At 41.2% G+C, this 18,479-nt stretch overlaps 1 protein-coding gene across 7 annotated transcripts in view; it reads right to left on the minus strand.

The window, feature by feature from the left end:
• Positions 1–18,479, minus strand: part of WDFY3 (WD repeat and FYVE domain containing 3) — a 304,293-nt gene that overhangs the window by 223,060 nt on the left and 62,754 nt on the right. For all 7 annotated transcript variants that reach the window (XM_088445038.1, XM_088445034.1, XM_088445033.1 and 4 more), the window contains exon 2: positions 4,601–4,730. The gene's annotated coding sequence lies outside the window, so the exon portion shown is untranslated. The remainder of the gene's footprint in view (positions 1–4,600; positions 4,731–18,479) is intronic.

Consider the following 18,479-nt stretch of genomic DNA (forward strand, 5'->3'; position numbering starts at 1 on the left):
TGAGATGCGTAAATAATATAAACTACAGGTCCCCAGAATGATGTCACCAGGACACAACATGATCAGAAAGTGAATCATCACTGGATGGAGTTGCGCACTGTTAGGATGATTTTGAGGCAGGAGCAGTTTCAGCTAATGGGTGCAAAGAACTTTTTATGCAGCAGGGAGGGCAATGAAATTGACGGACAAGGATCGTTTGTGGACAGCAACTGGAGGTGGGCGCTATACAGGACGACTGCGGTCCTGAACGCAGTAAAAATGGCATTTGCATCTCTTAGTCTCCATATCCATTCTGTGAGACCATAGGGTTACTCAGAAGGCTGATTATCGACTGATCTGCGGCCGATGATGCATCTTTATACACAGCCTCCTGGATTTACAAAACCGCTGGTGGGCGTCTCAATACAAACCTTGGCGCCTGAGACATTTGCGTATTTTCCGCACAGCCGCTGCGTACAAATTTACATCTGCGGAGAAGTCAGAGTCAATCTCTGAATCAAGCCCATAATGCAGATGCCAATTATAAGTTTATATATTCATAGAACAATTGTGCATTTATTGCAAATGACAAAAAAAAAATCAATTGGCATTAGTGGAAATAAGAGCTTGTCCACATCTTGAATAATGCATTGTTATATCTAAGGCACACTATATTTTTTATTATATTTTTGCTTGTTATTGCTTTTTTATCATTATTGTTCCCCTTTACACGATAAGTGCTTTGACAGTTAATAGCAACAGATTAAGAAAACAGCACACAGCTATTTAACATTTCTGTGTACAACGCTAACACGAGACAAAGCTACATATCTAATGCTGGGCATACACGGCCAGATAAAATGTCTGTCAGACCGACATACATTTTATCTGGCCGGCTGCCAGCCGCAGATGTCCGCGGCATACACTGTGAGAGAAATCTCACAGTGTATAGCCCGACATCCGCGCTCCGCCCCCGGGGGAGGAGACATTTCCCTGTTCCTTCCGTAGGAAGGAACACAGGAAATGTCTGTCCGTCGGCCGCGCTGGGCATACACTGCCCGATGCGGCCGACAGTTACCGGGTAAATATCGCATCGGACGGGCATGCTGGACAATCCAGCATGCCCGACCGAGCAATATTTAACCCTCGGTTGCCCCACCCCCACGCTCCAATTATCGCGGCGATCCGCCGATATCGGGTGGATCGTCCCGATAATTGCAGCGTGTATGGCCAGCATAAGATAATATACTTGTTTACTTACACTGCAAATTAGTAGAAAGCAGAAGAAAATTGCATCAATGTGCCCTTATGAGTTCACGAGTCTAGTTACAACACAGCAAGCAATGAAGACAATGGCCAAATAGCCACATTGCGATTATCAGGACTGCTTATTGTACTGCAGCCAATAGACCTTGCAGTTCTCTAACACTAGGGCTGTGTAACAAGTTTGCTTGAAGATTCCTATATGCCATGATAAAAAAAATTAGGTCCTTGGAAATGTTACTTTGTTCACTACAGATAAATTATACAGCACCATTACTATTATGGATGCTAAACAAAATTTGTACCATCAATTATTGTACCTAGGCTTTTTGAAAGGATAGCAGTACACCTAGGTCCATTTATACAGGTTGAGTCTCCCATATCCAAAATGCTTGGGACCAGGGGTATTTTGGATAACGGAATATTCCGTATTTTGGAATAATTGTATATCATAATGAAATATCTTGGGAATAGGACCCGAATATAAACACAGAATGCATTTATGTGTTATATACACCTTATACACACAGCCTGCAGGTCATTTTATACAATATTTTCAAGAATTTTGTGGCTCAAGCAAAGTTTGTGTACAGAAATGAAATTCATTTACGTTTCATATACACCTTATATACACAGCCTGAAGGTAATTTTCTACAATATTTTTAATAATTTGTGCCTTAGACAAAGTTTGTGTACATTGAACCATCAAAAATCAAAGGTTTCATTATCTGAGTCATGCCCAAATAATTCCGTATTTCGGAATATTTCCGTATTTTGGAATATTTGGATATGGGAGACTCAACCTGTATAGCACTGATTCTTAAGGGTTTCTTCATACTTGTGAACGGTCACAAGATATCCATGTTCACAGAGGTGAGGAGGCCCGACAATGCTGGGTCTTCTCCCTGTGCCGATCTTCCCAAGCCCTTTTCAGAACAGAGCAAGGGACCTGGCAATGCACCATTCTTTCCCAGGTCCAGAGAGTCTAAGGAAACGTCTCACGTTTTCAGTACTTGAGTTTTTTTTCAGATTCTTATGTACAGTCCTCCACTTCCTTCTCCAACCTGCCAGAATAATATCCAGTGTGTGAAGGAGGAAGATAGCAAGCTGCAGCACTCAATATTACAGATGTGGTATAAGATGTCATCATTCAGAAAGTCAACATTCAAAATGTTTACATGGGCTTAATGTCGACAGTGTCACAATGATGGCATGTTGACACGTCAACATGGACACAATGTCGACATGTTCAAAAGCAGAGGCTGATGTCTGGGGAACAGACAGAATATGACTTTCCTTACCAGCAATGTTTTGCTTTGAGTACCAGGCAGGTAAAGCTTATTGTGAAGTTATCTTCAGGAGAGCAATGCTCATTTCCTATCTGAATGCTCAAGATTCAGTCCCTTTTCTACCCTTGGAAAGTATTCAGATGAATTCCATTACAGTGCAGTAATTATGCATGTCTAATAAAGGGTATTACTTGTATTAGTGGCCAACCTGCTGGGCAATATTGAAATAAATAAGCGCAATACAAGGCTTTGCTTTTATAGATCATCATTATTACTACTAAATTGCATGAACAATGGAATATTAGAACTTACTAGACATTATTACTGTGATATTATATTTTGAATAATTAACATTCGACATAAATTAAAAAAAATAGGATAGTAATTTTATAGGTTTATTAGAAAATGTAGTGCTTCATTCCATTTTAAATGGGACAAACTATAACAAAACTATTCATATACTTCATTATTTAAAATAGAAATTCAAATATTAAATTATGATGTTATAAAGGTATACATTATTGAATACACACACAACCTTAAACCCACAGCTGGATAGTGAGATAGTCCCATGTGAAGTTCAAATAAGGCAAAAAAAAACAGCAACTGAAGTCCTTATGCTTCCAAGTTCCCAAACATATACTGTAGAAAGGTGCAATTAATGGAATTTCATAGCATTAGCAAGTGGCCTCCAGATCACATTATAATTAGAAACCAACAGTCCGTACAGAATGCAGATAGAAATAGAAGGCAATTTTGGTGGAGAGTTCCAACTCGCTGCAAACTACTGTGAAACAATTACAGGTTTGTCCTCCAAATCAGTGGATGTAATTACCAGTGATATGGAGAGTTCTAATGCAAATAACTGAATTGCGGCAGGTTTGAACACCCTAAGTTGCAAGTGGTGTGTTTCAATAAACTGCCTTGGATTTGGGCTAAACTTGGTTTAGCCCAAATCCAAGGCAGTTTACTGAAACACACAACCATTTTACTGGGGTGGTGGCGAATATCTGGATAGCACTGGTTGCATCCAGGAATTTCGGTGCCTCTTTTCTTAAAAAATCTAAATAAGCAAACAGAGATAACCCTTCATAGCTTTATCCAATGATCAAGTATACTTATATAATGTGTATAATTCTGGCATAGCTTTATCTAATAAGCAAGTAAACATTTATAATGTGTATATACATAGGCCCATTTTGAAACATTTGCACATTCTACATTGTTTATATAACACTAGGACCTCTGTAAGCTTGCTTGATACCCAAGGGGAGCAAAACATGTACATGACAGCATTCATCCATCTATTGCATTCACAGGACATGCTTGCTGGGTGAAATGCAATATTCTCCTGGTGTGAAGCAGCAGATAACTTCCTTCCCCTATAAAGCACAACTACACTGTGTGCGGCAACTCCATCCCATCCGCCCAAACACATACTTGTGTCAGGTCATAGCCCACACAGTGGCTGCCTTGTCGTCTCTCTGTGCCAGCAATACGATACAACAGCTGATCTGCAGCTCCATAGCAATGGCTTGTGAATACGCGGAGTGTCCGCCAGACAAAGGCTGAACTTGACAACAAGATGAAAAACAGATTTTGCTCACTGCAAGCATCAAAATGTTCATGTCCCCTCTTTAATCAGTTTTAAAAATGGCCATTAACATGGAGTCCATAATATGACTGCACCACATAATCAACTGTTCAGTCTGCCTGGATCAAAGACTGGAACATCTCTGGTTTATGCACTAATACATACAGTAAGACTTTTCCAAACAAATCTTAAAATAATTTTGCATCTGTTTTTTTTTATATTTAGTACTGTATCTACAGTATACACCAGGGGTTCCCAACCACGGTCCTCAAGGCACACTAACAGTCCAGGTTTTAAGGATAGCCATACTTAAGCACAGGTGACTTAATTAGTACCTCAGTTACTTTGATTGATCCATCTGTGCTTAAACATGGATATGACTAATACCAGGACTGTTGGTGTGCCTTGAGGACCGAGGTTGGGAATCACTGGTATACACAATAGTTGAAAAAAAGAAAACTATTAAGTGCATTACCTTTTATTTCTTCTCATCAAAGCTATAGGTTGCAGGAGTCTTTGTTTCTTATGAGATTATTCGTTTTCCCGCTGAACTTGTCTTCCCATCTACTCTCCATAGAACATCACTGCTGTTAGACAGGAGCCACCTGCAAAAGGACAAAAAAAATGATCAAATAGAAAGCAAATGAAAAAGGGCCTAATTTAAATAAATAGCTAATACCCATAGTATAAAGAGAAATTTAGCATGTATTATTGACACACTCATTTAAATAAAAAGGATTTCAGCATATTAACTCAGTCTACGAATAAACATTAGTATGTAAATTAGATGTAGTCTCAAAACAAAAAAAACATTCATTAGGCGTAGGAGGTGTAAGTGCCAGAGCAAAGGTAAAAGATTTCTTAGTGTAGGTGTGTGAGAATGTGCTCACATTCTATTCTGTTGTAGTATGCAACTTGAGAAAATCCAACACACATTACTGGTAATGTACAACTGCAGAGAGAACACAATAAAACGATGATGTTTTACAAGTAGTGATGATGTACATACATAACTCATTTTCATCCAGGTACACGAAGGCAGAATATTTAAGACCGTCACACAGGTGTCTCTTATTTCACCGATTTTCCATCTTAATATGCGCACGTTTATTTATGTTGCAGCTGGAGAAGCATGTAGTTTTAGATCGCACAGCTTATAATGAACGTTTAAAACGCTCTGCGTTAAAGGTTCTGCTTACATATAACATGTTACAATTGGAGGGCTTTTGACACTTATATAAAACGCTGACGCCAGCATTTTAACAAAATAAAACACATACTATTAAAGAGCGCTTGTGCAATAAGGTCTGTGATATACTCCATGCTTTACTCGCAGAAAGAAATCATTTTCATTTGAAGCAAGAATTATGCTTATGATTCAAAGTGGTAAAAGCGCCTGTGTGACCACACTAAAACAACAAACCACATAACATGAGGGATCATTCATTACTGTTATATAACATTTCATATTTCAACTATGAAATTAGAACAACATTGCTTAACAAACCATACAAAGTATAAAACATCCTAAGCACAAATTAAATACATTTTTAAAAAGTTATAAACAAATTGTAAAGGTATACCAAAACATTTCATTGCATGGTAATAATAGGTCTAAAATGTTTAACAAATCAAAATCTACTAGATATATATATATATATACACACATATACACACACACTGCGACTACACTGATGGCATTTGTAAATAATTAGTGAGAGTGTGTGTACATGGCGTATTGATACCAAAGAAGGGTTTGATTACTTCTACCTACTCCATTTTATCTCATTATATGCATTAATAAACAAACAGTTTACAGGAGTTCAAGATTTATCTCCTGCAACTTAGTTACAGCGATAATTAGGCAAAACAAATTAAATCAAAAAACAATTACAGATGAACAAAGTCAACAATTAAGAAGACATTAACTATGATACTCAGCTGTTAAGAAATACATGCAACATGTTGCACAACAATTAAATACATATATTTAAATATGTATGGGTGAATAAATACTAGAAGACAGGTGATCAAATATACTAAAAGCCATGAAAAATGGAGCAGGGAAGTCGCCAGGTCATGCACTACTATTTCCCAACAATTCTAGGGACTTATTAAGGAATTATAGGGACTACTATTTCCCTATAATTCTGCTCTTATTACTTTTTACTCCAAGGCAGAGTGCGCTGATGAACATGGTAAAGCTCACACTTCCCAAGACTTGCCCATTTCCGGTGAAGAAACATCACTTTTCTGGCAGTCACTGTCCCCTTTTAGCTACTAGAGAGTGAGACTGTTGGCAGATATGCTGCTATTCTCATTCGTACTGCAGAGACCATGTAGCCCACAAAGCATGAAAAGCCTTTGGACAAGTACATCCTTAGAGATGAATTAAAACATCTTGCTGCTAATATTTATTACAGATACTAATGAGCTCTTTTAGGGCATATCACCCTCTTCAGGGCTTTAATAAATAGTTATGATTTGGCTTCAGAAATCCTATTTGGTCCAAAACACTGCTGGTGCACTTTTGCAATAAAGTATTTCATTTGTGTTGCTGCAGATATTTTCTTTCCTTACAGTGGCACAGTGCAATCTCCGATTGGCTCAGTTTCAGATGCTCTTGCTGTTTCAGCACCCTGGCCAACTCCTATACAATTGGTGCAAGCTTGTTTTCCCATGACTTGCTTCACTAAAATCGTCACCGCTCGGATCCCTTTTGTCACAGATGAATGTGAATGGTTCATACACCTAAACCTTCCTCAAACAATGCTGTAAACCGGGGACTTGTGTATATATATATATATATATATATATATAATATTAAAAACACAGTTTGATTGTTTGTAGGCGAATTCCACAGCTCTCAAGGTAAAGCTGTGAAATCTTACTTTTTTGATACTAAGGGCCATATTCAATTTGGAGCGAAAAGTCCGTTGTTGGATTTTTCGCTGTGATCGCTGGTTTCAGGTGCGAAAAAGTACCGCGCTCGTGCCCCCGTATTGCTGCATTCAATTTGAAATTGGCGAAAACGGGACCTGGCGAATTCAAAATCAGGGAAAAGTCCTGTCATCTATGGGGAAATTAGCCTGACACTCCCCAAAATATGCTCTGACATGGGGGTTCACTTTGGGTACCCCCGAATAGCCCTGCTAAAAGGTATGTGGGGTCTTTAAACTGACTCAATAGGTGCTGTTTTGCGTTTTTTAAGAAGGTGGTGAAGAATAGCATATAGGAGGGTTTTTTTGTCAAAATAAGTAGTTACATCAAATTTGGGGTACATGAAAATGGGAGCTAGCATATTTCAAAGGTGCTGAACGTTAAATATCCACCTGCCGCAACTACTAAAAACACCTGGGGAATACTTGGGGACCCCCTCCAGAGTCTATTTCGCTAGTTTAGAAGTTTGTCTCCATCTTTGTTTTTTTTTGCCCCCAAAATGAAAGTACTTTTTGGGGGGGTTCTAAGGTACTTTTTAAAAAATGTTTGACACAGAATACCTTAGGGGGCCTATCCAAGGGGTGCAGGGTGTTTTTTGGAAGTCTGCAGCCCAAAACCCCAATTCTGCACTTTTTCTCGCAATCTTTTCATAGATGATACTTTTTCGCCGGTTCCGATGCACTGACTTTTCGCACAGGCGAAAAGTCGGTCAAATTGAATATGGGCATAAGTGGAATCGGCGAAAATGACGTACTCAGCGAAAAAGTTTCGCCGAGAACGGCTTTTCGCTCCAAATTGAATAAGGCCCTAAATAACTATGTATGTTATTAGACCACATAGTGACAACGCAACAAAGAGTCAAATATTGTATATAAAATTAATTGGTATGTTTGTCTGTCTGTCCGGTTATTAATTTGGACACCACTGCACTGATTGGGATGAAACCAACGGAAGGTGTTCTAGTAGGATCCTAGAAAGATTTTAGGCGGGTTAGGGTCCCGGTCGGACATACGGTAAGCTGGGCAGAAGTTTGACCCAGGGAGCCTGTTCTGGGTCTTCCACTGGATGGATTTGGATGAAACCAACGTGAGGTGCTCCAGTAGGACCCCGGCCAGGTAGGGGGGGTAGTAGTGTTCATTATAGCACCCTGCACCTACACAACCCATGCAGTTGCTCTTTCCTGCCTGGGGTGTCACTCTCTGCTCTGGTGCTTCTAGCACACTCTGATCTGTATCTCAGCTGTTTGCTGCATCAGCTGAGGAACTGCACAGGTTGTGACAGGTGAAAGGTGCTACAATGAACACTAGGTTAGGGTCCCGGGTAGCCTGTTCTGAGCCTTTCACTTAATGGATTTGGACGAAAACTTCAGAGTGGTAACACTGGATCCCAGAAGATATACTAGGGTATTGAGGTCCAGGTCGGATGTCCCGTTGGTGTATGCTGGGAAGAACTTTGACCCAGGGAGCCTGTTCTGGGCCTTCCACTGGATGGATATGGATGAAAACTTCACAGACTGGTGGCAATTGGTCTGGGAGGCCAATGTTTCCCAACACTCACCTTTGACAAAAACCTGTAGCATTCATAAAGGCAATCAGACTGTTTTCTTTTGTTTATATAATTTCAATAAGTGATCGTACACTTGTATATAGTGCATTTATATCTAGCTCTGCTTTGTCACTTAATGTAGACTTATATCTGAATATGTAATTTCTCACCTTTCTAGGGGAGTCTCACAGATGCACCTGTCGCCAATCTGAGACTTTATGCAAATGCTGCAACAAAATTATTTCCTGGTGTATATCCGTGTGTCCAAGGACTGAGATTCCCATTGTCACTATGCGTCTATGCTGAAATACTCATTGGTGCTTCTTTAGACGCACCATTGATGAGTGGAGTGGTAGAGCGTCTGTATATATAAACGCTTTCACTGATACACCCGCAACACACCCATAACACATTCATAAGACAGAACCATCTCTTTTCCTGTGCTAAGCAACCTCCCTAGCACTGCCCAAGAACACCTACTACAATTCAACACATTTCTGAGACTGTCTCCCTTGCTCCTCAATCTCTTGACATAAATTTCAATTAAATTATGTACATAGGGCCTGATTTAGACCCGGATGCTATTTGCAGCCACTCGCTCTCAAAAAGGATCCGTCTACGCAAAACATGCGCTCGTTCTTTGTCGTGTAAGGACGCCTCTATGTCTTAGCAGGCGAGCGCTTCTTGCTCTCGCAAGTGTTTAAAGACGCCCCCTTGCCACTCGCAATAAACGTCATCTCCGGGAAATGTAGGATTAATCGGGACCATCGGAGCCATCAGAGCTGGACTTCAGGTAGACCTAAGCTCCCACAAGCAGTGCGAGCAGTTCATGGAAAAATCATCCAAGTCACATGTTCAATGACGCTACTTTGCTAATTACGCACACCCATTAAACTTTGTTCTGACTGTCGGGTACGCCTGCGTTCGCACATCCACTCCTCCGTTCACAAGCACCTTCCGGTTACCACCCACAAACGGCACATTGTGTCAATCAAAGTAGCGGCCAGGCTGTGTACTACGAGCGGACAATTTCACATCGCAGACGCTTGTTTGATCACGCGCACTGCGACTTATACGCATGCGCAGTTGTGCGACCATCGCTCAGAGCGAGCCTGAATCAGGCCCATAGTTCTATTTTCATCCTATGATATTACCTCAGATGTACAACCAAAATAATTAGGGACATCTACTTAAAAATTTTTTTAGAGGCCTACAACAACCTATTTGCTATGTGAAATCCTTATCTAATTAAAGGCACAGCTCTGGTATTCTAGATTATAAGACGGTGCGGCCTCGTCGACGTCATTGATGGGGGTGTGCCCAGCCGACGGCATCACTAAAGGGAAAGCTCATCCTTGTTTATGTGAACTATTTACGTGGCGGCAGAATGACAGCGGTCAGGCTGTTTTAACAGGGCGCCGCTAAAAGGGCAGGGTGCTAAAACAGCCTAGCGTGAACACTATACATATAGTAACTATTTGTATCAAGGACGTGCAGTCAGGGTTGGTAGGGTGAGGCAGAGCCTCCCCTGTCATACTCCAGATTTTATATATAAAAACTGTTTTTATGCATATGTGCCTCCCCAGCGGTTGAACTCACCGTATGTCACTGATATATATATATACATAGCTGAAGTGCCCAGCATTGCCCGGGTCTTCAAGTTATTAAGTTTTATTTTGTGATGTCGTCCAAATCCATCCAGTGGAAGACTCAGAACAGGCTCCCTGGGTCAAAGTTGTGCGCGGCACACTCCGCCATGAGGTACGATTGGGATTATAAAATACAGAAGGAGAAGGGGAAAGCACTCATGGTGCAGCAGTATAATACTCAAATTCCTTTTGAACAGTTGTCCGACAAATTAGAACGGTTTAGTGTTACATCTGCCTATTAGAGAAACTTCACATTAGCAATAGAAATTAGACAAATCTTAATCCATTTCAAGTGAGACTCCAGTATTAGCCAAGACAAAGCATGGGGGTTTTCTTTACAAGCTTAAAACTGTAACCAGACAAATAATTTTTCTAAAACTGTATAAAAGGTAAAAGCAGGAAGATTTTTTTATAATACAATATAAATGGAAATAATCTTGGTGTTGTACTGTGTCACAAACAAGTGCACAGCAATATTAAAGGTCACCAGGATCTCAAACACTTAGAAAATGACGTGAAATTGTGTTATTTTTCTTACATATTTTATATGTCAAAATGACAAACATTAATAGAAAATTGCAAAAGTAGTCTTAAGGGGAATGCGGTCATAATACCGACAGTCAGGATGCCGGAGCTGGAATCCCGACACCTGTCAGAATTGGGGTTAGGAGTTAGGCACAAGGGGGAGGTTTAGATTTAGGCACTTTAGGTTTAGGCATTAGGAAAGGGGGTGAGGGTTAGGTTTAGGCAGCAGAGAGGGAGGGTTAGGATACTGACCAACAGGTGGCGGGATGCAGGTGCTGAGATTCTGGCCACTGGGATCCCGAGCGCCGGCAAACCGTACCCAAACCATCCCAAGAGGATGACGCACTTAAAATGCCACCCATCAGCAACTAGATAGAAGCCCCACTGTTATACAGGCAATGCTGTCATGATAATAGGAACTGATTGTGAGTCAGTCAGACTCAAAAGGGGGGGGGGGGGATTCAATTATATTTTTGTACGACCGTTAGTAATGAGCGCCCGATGGAGCAATTCAAGTGTTACGATGATCAGGAGAGAGCACCACAGGTGCCCTGAGGTGGCGAGCAGAAAGTCTGGCCTTTGACGGCTGTTTCGGTGCTCTAATAGATGGGTTTAGACGCTTGTGTAGCTAAACCCAGTGATATAGAGCGCAACGAGCGTGAAAAGTAATAAGCGTCTGCAGCACTCGCACCTGATTGGAGCAACAATTTCATTGCTCTATTGGGCACCCATTACTTATAGGCGCGCAAAAAATTTTGAGCTCCCCCCTAAGTGACTGTTTTTGCGTGATGCTGCTGGAACCAGATTTATTACCTTATGCTAATGCACATTTCTGTACAGCTTCAAGTGGGAAGCCCCACCACCCACTATTTTTCGGTCCACAGCCACTAGAGAGTCATCATTAGTATCAGCACTAGTACCTGCCCCATTCTTCTCTTTGCTGTATGTGCGGCTCGTAATATACCACTATCTATGCTACAACTCACTAATTACGGCCAACTCAGAATCAGGCCTTAATGAGTATATAGTGTAAATATCACAGCTATGCCATTTGCAAGTCAGTAATGACAGAATCTCAATACTTGTTCCAGTGGGCGAGTCAGGGGCTGCAGAATACCACAGCACAGTTTGTAATTATTATGAAAAGCAAAAAAATACAATACTGAAATAACACTTTTACACTGGCTATGTAGTGTCATACTTGTAGAGGTATAAACAAGCCCATTGTTGTACTTCCACATTGATCAGGAACAAAGATACTGCGTTGAATGTATTCAGGAACAGTGGTCAGGGGCATAAGGAAAACGTTGTAGGCCTTTTAGGAACTTTTTGAGGGTGCCCCAAAGTTTGAAGACAGAGTGACAGCTCTTCCCGTGACTTTAGTCGCAGCATTCCTCCAAAATGGGCATGTCTGAGTAATAACGCTTGTATTATGCTTACTTTTCCTTGTCCAACTTATGTTATGTTCCTTACCCCCTGCCCTTGCCACCACTTGTCCCACTCGTTTTACGTGTGTTATCAAAAAATGTACAAAGAATAAGACTAATTTATTGAAGTAGTGGCTGGGCGGAGTTATAGGTGGATCAGCATTTTGAAAATCCAAGCGATCCTAACCTTCCACCGATTATCCCATATGGCTGACACTGTAGTTGCACAGTGGGCTATTACACACATAGGGGTATTCAATATGGGTGCGATAACATCGTTTTTTGCGTTAATATCACATGTTTTACTTTTACACCCTATTCAATTTCAAAGACTTATCGCAGTTTTGAAAAGTCTTTGATAAAAAACGGTGATAACTTTTCACCATTGAATAGGTGTCGAAAAAAAGTGCAGAATTGGGGTTTAGGGGTGCAGGCTTAAAAAAAATAGCCTGCACCCCTGAGATTGACATTTAAAAAAGAACTGTGTCAAAAAAAGTTTAACAACAAAATAGGGACACCCCAAAAAATGTATTAAAAAATTGGGGTGCAAAAAAAAAAAAAATGGGAAAAAATTGTTCAACAATAGGGAAATAGGTTCAGGGCTATTCTGCAAGTATGCGGCAGATGTTTTCTAGAATAGAATTATAGCGGCAGGTGCACAAATTCAGATTTTTAAAAAAAATAACTTTAGGGACACCAAAATATGCTAGTACCCATTTTCATGTACCCCAAATTTGATGGGACCACTTAAAAAAATGAAAAAAATAGCCTAAGTGCTCTTCTGCATCACTTCTTCAATGTCGGGAAAAAAACACCTGCTGCGGCTATTTAAATCCCCGACTTTCAATTAAAGGCTAAAACGGGGGTACCCATAGTGTTCCCCCATATTTTTACAACTTTAGGGGGGTCTTACAATTATTTTAAGGAAAAATTCGAAACTTTACACAAATCCAACTTCGGAGTTTCCCGTTTTCGTTAATTTTCTTTTGAATACGGGGATAAGCGGGAGCGCGCACCATACCTTTACGCAGAAAAAAACTCCAATATGAAACGTTAACTTCGCCAGGGAAGTTAACCTTTCATATTGAATACCCCTCATAGGCTGATACTGTCAGTTTCTGCACAGATTTACCAACATATCGGTAATGTTAAATAATCAATTTTGTCTGGGTTACTTTTGTATTGCATTTGTCTTGGGGCCAAATTGCCTAAAATTGGAGCATATATGGCAAATGGATTTTACATGTTCTCCTGCAGTTTTTACTAAACACAAAGCTACATATCTATTGGCTTCCATCTGTACTATTAAACAAGTGATCGGCCAATATATCTGCTGCCCGTTGGCCAGTGTGTACAGACAATGTATGTCTGTGAATTACGTCGTTCACAGACATATCTGTCCATCGGCTGTGCAGCACAGCCAATGCGATATATCTGCAGACATATCTGTCTATTGGCTAGTGTGTACGGGCGGTCTGCAGACGTATGCATGCAGCCGCAGGGATGTGGGCCAACCCGCCCCCCGGCCAGCGGAACCCGCGGCTGCCGGACAGATGATGGTGGTCCAGAGTGTATGAACGACCATAATCTGCAGATATACTGTATATGTCAGGTGTGTACCCACCATAAGCCACCTGAATGTGGTAACCCCCTTAAAGGCAATCCTTCAGTTAGTCAGGAGGCACTGTAAGGATAGGCATTTGCAAAAATATAAATTATATTCAGTGTTCTCCCCAGGGCCTTTTTGATGGGCCCTCCACCCGGCACTTTTCTTACACTACCCAGCACCGGCTGGACTTACAGAGTACTGCACGGAACCGCCCCCCCCCCCAGCGGAAAGAGGATACCCCTTAACCGGCAGAGAGTACACAGCACACGGCCCCTCCTCCTCAACACTGGCAGGCATAGAGTTCCCAGCACAGCCCCCTTCACTGGCGTATGAAAAATATGTGTTAAATATGCTGGTGAAACTAGGGGCGTTATTCAATCGTTTCGCCCCACTACGCGCCCGTCAGAAGCTATTCAATTGTTGCTCCTCTCGGGCATGATCAGCTGCCGGCCCACCATTTCAGTTCGCACCTCCCAGGGGTTGCAAACTGAAATGGGAGAAAAGCGACCTGTTTGGGCGCCCAAACAACACTTTTCGCTATCGCACCCAGCACTTTGTTGTGGGTAGCCGTTTTATGTGGCTAAACCCGACCACTATGGGCGCGATCAGCGCTAAAATCAGCAACAATTGAATAGCGCTCTATCTCCCGTCACTTTACACGGGAAAAGGGGCGCACTATAACAATTGAATACTGCCCTAGGAATCTAATATGCAGTTGTTAACTTTCAAAAGTACTCTAATACCCCTTTTACACCAGAGCAAAAACCTGGGTTTTTGCTGGGTCTACCCGGGTCGCAGCTCAGTGTAAAAGGGTCCCTGAAAAATAACCTGGGTCAAGTGACCCTGCAATCCAACCCAGGTAGCTACCAGGGTTGGACCCAGGATGGACCCAGGTAATGGTGCAGTGTAAACGGTGCAACCCAGGTTATCTGATCTGGATCATGCCTAAAATGAGCGGATTGGTGGTTGTGGAGCATTCACCTCCCACTTTTTATGACCTCACAGGTTTAGCAGGGCAGACCTGAGTTCAGTGTGAACAGGGCTAACCTGGGAGTAACCCAGATCAAAGGTGCAGTGTAAATGGGTCTGACCAGGGTTGGAACCATGTCCAAAAACCCAGGTCGGACCTGGGTTTTTGGTGCAAAAGAGGTATAATTTTGAAGGTTCATTGACCTCAATGTGCTCAACTTGCGTGAAGCATAGAACATTGGAAAAACACAGCTATCACAATGCTCCCAAACACAAATAATGTGGCACATGTGTGCCCATTGGAACCAATGAGTTCCATTTTCAGATCTTTATTCTTGCACTGTACCAGTAATGAAAACAGTAAACAGCACAAACTTGAAGCCAGTGGTTAGGAGGACTAGGTCTGACAAATATGCTGTGGGTAGAGAAAGGAAAAGAATGAAGAATGTACTGGGGCACAAGAGAGTGGCTTTGTCAAATGAAGTCTTCAATTTCACCAGACTCCCAGTGAGGTAGACCCTTTTAGTACTCAGCTGATACTAATTACTGTGGTATTTAATTACTGCCTTTACCACACCTTAAACAATCCAGACTAGTGATACTACATTGATCCACAAATTGACTCCTACATAGATATTTTGCACCTAGTCTGAAAGAATACGGGTTGAGTCTCCCATACACAAATATTCCGATATATTTTAGAATGACTGAGAAAGTGAAAACTTTGCTTTTTGATGGTTCAATGTACACAAACTTTGTTTAAAGCACAAAATTATTAAAATATAGTGGCTTTCTGTATATGGTGTCTATGAAAAATAATGAATTTCATGTATGTACACAAACTTCTTTTGATGCACAACTTATTACAAATATTGTATAAAATGACCTGCAGGCTGTGTGTATAAGGTGTATATAGAACATAAATGCATTCTGTGTTTAGATTTGTTCCCATTCCCAAAATATTTCTTTATGGTATACAAATATTCCAAACAACGGAATATTCAGATATTCAAAATACCCCTGGTCCCAAGCATTTTGGATATGGGAGACTCAACCTGTATTTACTTTATAGATGCATAAAAAAGATACTATGTTAAGATGATTGATATATGAGGAAAAATGCAGTCCTAAATTGTGATCTGAATATTAAATTTGTTTGCTTTTTTTCCTCCTCAGAAGAATATAGATTATTAACTGTTAATTATCTGCTATTAATTCATATGTGGTTGGATTGTGCTGGTCTTACAGATATTGGGATATTTTTACCTTGTACAAAATATATACACAAACTTAAAACTTCACCTTGGCTACAGATGCATCAGAACTAATTAGGGGTGGTTTCCCTTACATTTTGTATTGTGGTATTGGTACCTTGGATTATTAAATCTATTTACATAAATCTTGACCACTCTCTGATGTGCTGTTTGATATGATACAAGTGTTCACTTTTTTAATGTAACGTTGTGCAATTATTGTACAGTATGTATATTTTTGTATGTTTATAATTTAAGTTTTTTGTTTCCTATGATTTTTTTTATGACAAAACATTAAAAGTTAAGTTTTACTATCCAAGGTAGATTCTTGTGCCCCAAAAAAAGAGAGTACTTTCGTTCCCTTTTTCTATATGCTGTTCTTACTGTAATGCATGGGTGGGGAACCTTTTTTCTGCCGAGAGCCATTTTGATATATACAACATTATTCGCGAGCCCGGTGCAGGTCACGCCCCTTCCGCATGTCGTCACACGGGGACGGGGCCACAATCGCCAGTGGTTACAGAAATGCCCGGAGCATCCTAAGGAACCAAGGATGCTACGGGCTAAGGATGCATCCTAAGGATCCTAAGGATGCTCCGGAGAGCTGTAAGGGCAGCGATGTGACAGTCTGAAGCATCCTAAGGACGCCATTCTAGGCACCCTACTAGCTAGATGAGGCTTGCAGAAAAAAATCTCCGAGGGCCAGACCAAATGATTCCGAGGGCCTTATACGGTGCCCGGGCCTGAGGTTCCCCATCCATGCTCTAATGGGTGCACCTCCATAAGAATAATATATCCCTGATACTACTATCTGCATTATTATTAATTTGGAGTAATTCTACCTTCTTAATTTTTTTTGGCACCAGTGCTCAGAGTCTCCCCTTTTCCCTTCCCTAATATTACAGATATGCTGTGGGGTCTACTGTGCTATTGCTTAGGACAGTATGGTTTTATGCTGGCCACACACTAGTGCGATTTCGTACAATGAATCATGTGGTGATCGTGTTGTATTTCGGTAGGATACGATCCGCTGCGTGCTCCCGCCGCTCTTAAAACGTATTGTATGATCAGATGTGCAGCCCGTATTATCTATCGTAATCGTAGGCAGATCGTGCCGTATATTTGTGCATGCGATGCATCGTGCGTCCGACCGGCGTCATTTGAGTTACATTTTGAAGAAGTGTGTGTTCTATCAATGACCTTCCCTCCTAACTGCAGATCTATCGTATTGTGAGATTGTATGTACATCGTGTGTCAACCATGCCGCTGTGACTGCCAGGGAGTTCAAGGGAAATCGTAACATGAGTCTAATCTTATGCTGGTCGTACTAGTGTGTGGCCAGCATTAGTTTACATAGCTCAAGAGCAGTCTTGAGTTTGTGTGTTTGGCATCACAGCAGAACAAATGTGAAAGCTACTAATGACATAGCAACTGACATTATACTTTATTATTTAAGTTTGTTGTCCTACATTAGCATCACGTTAAACAGTCTCCATGAAGTTGTTGTGCTAATACTACAGTAGGTGTTTGTAATAGAAAGAAATAATTTTCTGTTAAAACTTGTAATCATCACAAATAACACCACACTGTGAACTTAGAAGAATGCAATAAATTAAAACATTAGCTCTGAGTACAAGGGGGAACGTACAATAACCTATGACCATCCAGCAGGTAATATTCCAAGGCTAATTCCATGCACTTACCATGTATCAAAATACAGAACCAAACTATTCTCTTACATGGTGGCTCCAGCACCAACCACTGTTAAAAACCTACTTACAGAGAAACAATAATTACAGAGTCGGGTGTAACAGGTTGTTAGGAAACTTTTTTCCTTGGCAATTTCTCCACTTGTGTAAAAACAGCAAAGCAGTGATGTATGCTGGACACAGATACAGACTACAGACAAAATAGATATGCAAGGTGATATGGTTTAAATTATGCCGCTGAAAAACATCCCCACAGCATGATGATTCCACCACCATGCTTCACTGCAGGGATGGTATTGGCCTGGTGATGAGTGGTGCCTGGTTTCCTCCAAATATAACGCCTGGCATTGACGCCAAAGAGTTCAATCTTTGTCTCATCAGACCAGAGAATTTTGTTTCTCATGGTCTGAGAGTCCTTCAGGTGCATTTTGTAAAACTCCAGGTGGGCTGCCATGTGCTTTTTACTAAGGAGTGGCTTCCGTCTGGCCACTCCACCATACATGCCTGATTGGTGTATTGCTGCAGAGATGGTTGTCCTTCTGGAAGGTTCTCCTCTCTCCACAGAGGAATGCTGTAGCTCCGACAGAGTGACCATCGGGTTCTTGGTCACCTCTCTGACTAGGGCCCTTCTCCCACGACAGCTCAGTTTAGATGGACGGCCATCTCTAGGAAGAGTCCTGGTGGTTCCGAACTTCTTCCATTTACGGATGATGGAGGCCACTGTGTGC

This window comes from Taudactylus pleione, unplaced genomic scaffold (assembly GCF_031769625.1).
Source record: "Taudactylus pleione unplaced genomic scaffold, aTauple2 ptg000376l, whole genome shotgun sequence".
Lineage (NCBI taxonomy): Eukaryota > Metazoa > Chordata > Amphibia > Anura > Myobatrachidae > Taudactylus > Taudactylus pleione.